The 4530-nt window shown below is 40.1% G+C and overlaps 1 non-coding gene across 1 annotated transcript; it reads left to right on the forward strand.

Moving 5' to 3' along the window:
- Positions 1-1892: 1892 nt before the first annotated feature.
- Positions 1893-2000, forward strand: LOC130972758 (small nucleolar RNA R71). The gene has a single exon (XR_009083921.1). It is a non-coding gene; the product is annotated as a small nucleolar RNA R71 (small nucleolar RNA).
- Positions 2001-4530: the final 2530 nt, after the last annotated feature.

A 4530-nucleotide genomic window follows, 5' to 3' on the forward strand; every position in this document is an offset into this window, starting at 1 on the left:
AGGTCTTCCTCCAGGGTGTGCTGTTTTTCTTTCTGTTTTTCATTCTGTTTTTGCTTTTTCAATTGATTTTGTGACTTCTCATGATCATCAACCTACAGAAAACATAAAATAACAAAGGAAAATAGATAAAATATAACATTGGGTTGCCTCCCAACAAGCGCTTCTTTAATGTCAGTAGCTTGACAGTGGGCTCTGATGGAGCCTTACAGATATTCAGAGCAATGTTGGAACCTCCCAATACCAAACTTAGAGTTTGAATGTAGGGGTTCAACACCAAACTTGGAAGTTGGTTGAAGCCTCCCAACACCAAACTTAGAGTTTGACTGTGGGGGCTCTGTTTGGCTCTGTTTTGAGAGAAGCTCTTTATGCTTCCTCTCCATGGTGACAGAGGGATATCCTTGAGCCTTAAACACAAAGGATTCTTCATTCACTTGAATGATCAATTCTCCTCTGTCCACATCAATCACAGCCTTTGCTGTGGCTAGGAAGGGTCTGCCAAGGATGATGGATTCATCCATGCTCTTCCCAGTCTCTAGGACTATAAAATCAGCAGGGATGTAATGGTCTTCAATCCTTACCAAAACATCCTCTACAAGTCCATAAGCTTGTTTTCTTGAGTTGTCTGCCATCTCTAGTGAGATTCTTGCAGCTTGCACCTCAAAGATCCCTAGCTTCTCCATTATAGAGAGAGGCATGAGGTTTATACTTGACCCTAAGTCACATAGAGCCTTCTTAAAGGTCATGGTACCTATGGTACAAGGTATTGAAAACTTCCCAGGATCTTGTCTCTTTTGAGGTAATCTCTGCCTAGACAAGTCATCCAGTTCTTTGGTGAGCAAAGGAGGTTCGTTCTCCCAAGTCTCATTACCAAATAACTTGTCATTTAGCTTCATGATTGCTCCAAGGTATTTAGCAACTTGCTCTTCAGTGACATATTCATCCTCTTCAGAGGAAGAATACTCATCAGAGCTCATGAATGGCAGAAGTAAATCCATTGGAATCTCTATGGTCTCAGTGTGAGCCTCAGACTCCCATGGTTCCTCATTAGGGAACTCATTGGAGGCCAGTGGACGTCCATTGAGGTCTTCCTCAATGGCGTTCACTTCCTCTTCCTCCTCTCCAAATTCGGCCATGTTGATGGCCTTGCACTCTCCTTTTGGATTCTCTTTAGTATTGCTTGGAAGAGTACTAGGAGGGAGTTCAGTAACTTTCTTGCTCAGCTGACCCACTTGTGCCTCTAAGTTTCTAATGGAGGACCTTGTTTCAGTCATAAAACTTTGAGTGGTTTTGATTAGATCAGAGACCATGGTTGCTAAGTCAGAGTGGTTTTGCTTAGAATTCTCTGTCTGTTGCTGAGAAGATGATTGAAAAGGCTTGCCATTGCTAAACCTGTTTCTTCCACCATTATTGTTGTGGAAACCTTGTTGAGGTCTCTGTTGATCCTTCCATGAAAGATTTGGATGATTTCTCCATGAAGGATTATAGGTGTTTCCATAGGGTTCTCCCATGTAGTTCACCTCTTCCATTGAAGGGTTCTCAGGATCATAAGCTTTTTCTTCAGATGAAGCGTCCTTAGTACTGCCTGGTGCAGCTTGCATTCCAGACAGACTTTGAGAGATCATATTGACTTGTTGGGTCAATATTTTGTTCTGAGCCAATATGGCATTCAGAGTATCAATCTCAATAACTCCTTTCTTTTGATTTGCCCCATTGTTCACAGGATTTCTTTCAGAAGTGTACATGAATTGGTTATTTGCAACCATTTCAATTAGTTCTTGAGCTTCTGCAGGCGTCTTCTTTAGATGAAGAGATCCCCCTGCAGAGCTATCCAAAGACATCTTGGACAGTTCAGACAGACCATCATAGAAGATACCTATGATGCTCCATTCAAAAAGCATGTCAGAAGGACATTTTCTGATTAATTGTTTGTATCTTTCCCAAGCTTCATAGAGGGATTCACCTTCCTTCTGTCTGAAGGTTTGGACTTCCACTCTAAGCTTACTCAATTTCTGAGGTGGAAAGAACTTTACCAAGAAGGCATTGACTAGCTTTTCCCAAGAGTTCAGGCTTTCTTTAGGTTGTGAGTCCAACCATATCCTAGCTCTGTCTCTTACAGCAAAAGGGAATAGCATAAGTCTGTAGACCTCAGGGTTGACCCCATTGGTCTTGACAGTGTCATAGATTTGCAAGAACTCAGCTAAAAATTGATGAGGATCTTCCAATGGAAGTCCATGGAACTTGCAATTCTGTTGCATTAGAGAAACTAATTGAGGCTTAAGCTCAAAGTTGTTTGCTCCAATGGCAGGGATAGAGATGCTTCTCCCATAGAAGTCGGGAGTAGGTGCAGTAAAGTCACCCAGCACCTTCCTTGCATTGTTGGCATTGTTGTTGCTTTCGGCTGCCATAGGTTCTTCTTCTTTGAAGAAATCTGTTAGGTCCTCTACAGAGAGTTGTGCTTTAGCTTATCTTAGCTTTCGCTTCAAGGTTCTTTCAGGTTCAGGGTCAGCTTCAACAAGAATGCCTTTGTCTTTGCTCCTGCTCATATGAAAGATAAGAAAACAAGAAAATATGGAATCCTCTATGTCACAGTATAGAGATTCCTTGAGGTGTCAGAGGAACAGAAAAGTAGAAGAAAGAGGTAGAAGAATTCGAACTTAGTGAGATAGAGTTCGAATTGTGCATTGAGGAGGAGTGTTACTCCATAAATAGAAGGATGTGAGAAGAGGGGAAGAAATTTTCGAAAATAAATGAAAAAGATTTTAAAAATATTTTGAAAAATTTTCGAAATTAAAGTTGAAAAAGAAATAAAGTGATTTTGAAAAGGATTTTGAAAAAGATATGATTGAAAAGATTTGATTTGAAAAAGATTTGATTTTGAAAAACTTTTGAAAACTTGAAAAAAAAATTGCATTAAAAACAAAATCTTCCCTCTTGTGCCATCCTGGCGTTAAACGCCCAGAATGGTATCCATTCTGGCGTTTAACGCCCAAAATGCTACCCTTTTGGGCGTTAAATGCCCAGCCAGGTATCCTGGCTGGCGTTTAAATGCCAGTTTTCCTTCTTCACTGGGCATTTTGAACGCCCAGCTTTTTCTGTATAATTCCTCTGCTGCATGTACTGGATCTTTAGTTCTCTGTATTATTGACTTGAAAATGGAACCAAGATCAAATAAACAATGCATGCAATACACCAAACTTAAAATGAGACACTAGACTTAAACAAGAAACATAAAATATTTTTGGTTTTTATGATTTTGTAATTTTTTTTGGATTTTTTCGAAAATTAAGTGGAAAAGAAAATAAAGGTATCAAAATTCTTAATGAGAATTCCAGGAATCATGCAATATTAGTCTAAAGCTTTAGTCTAAAGAAATTAGACATGGCCAGCCAAGCTTCAGCAGGACATTGCATTCAAGAGCTAAATTGATGAGAATCAATCAGCTTTGGTGATGATAAGAACATCACCTTGAAACACTAGAATTCATTCTTAAGAACTCTGAAGATAAATACCTAATCTAAGCAACAAGATGAACCGTCAGTTGTCCAAACTCAACAATCCCCGGCAACGGCACCAAAAACTTGGTGCTGTTGCCGGATCAAAACTTGGCACTGTTATTGCAGGGAACAAATGCGAAACTGTAGTTAGGACATTTAATTCCCCGGCAATGGCACCAAAAATTTGGTGCTCAATACCATGGTATAAACACAACTTCGCACAACTAACCAGCAAGTGCACTGGGTCGTCCAAGTAATAAACCTTACGCGAGTAAGGGTCGATCCCACGGAGATTGTTGGTATGAAGCAAGCTATGGTCACCTTGTAAATCTCAGTCAGGCAGATTCAAATGGTTATGGATGATATATGAATAAAACATAAAGATAAAGATAGAGATATTTATGTAATTCATTGGTGGGAATTTCAGATAAGCGAATGGAGATGCTTTGTCCCTTCCGTCTCTCTGCTTTCCTACTGTCTTCATCCAATCCTTCTTACTCCTTTCCATGGCAAGCTGTATGTTGGGCATCACCGTTGTCAGTGGCTACAGTCCCGTCCTCTTAGTGAAAATGTTCAACGCACCCTGTCACGGCACGGCTATTCATCTGTCGGTTCTCAATCAGGTTAGAATAGAATCCATTGATTCTTTTGCGTCTGTCACTAACGCCCAGCCTTCAGGAGTTTGAAGCTTGTCACATTCATTCAATCATTGAATCCTACTCAGAATACCACAGACAAGGTTTAGACCTTCCGGATTCTCTTGAATGCTGCCATCAATTCTAGCTTATACCACGAGGATTCCGATTAAAGAATCCAAGAGATAAACATTCAAGCCTTGTTTGCTTGTAGAACGGGAGTGGTTGTCAGGCATGCGTTCATAAGTGAGAATGATGATGAGCGTCACATAATCATCACATTCATCAAGTTCTTGAGTGCGAATGAATATCTTGGAATAAGAACAAGCTGAATTGAATAGAAGAACAATAGTAATTGCATTAATACTCGAGGTACAGCAGAGCTCCACACCTTAATCTAT

The sequence above is a fragment of the Arachis stenosperma genome, chromosome 3, assembly GCF_014773155.1.
Source record: "Arachis stenosperma cultivar V10309 chromosome 3, arast.V10309.gnm1.PFL2, whole genome shotgun sequence".
Lineage (NCBI taxonomy): Eukaryota > Viridiplantae > Streptophyta > Magnoliopsida > Fabales > Fabaceae > Arachis > Arachis stenosperma.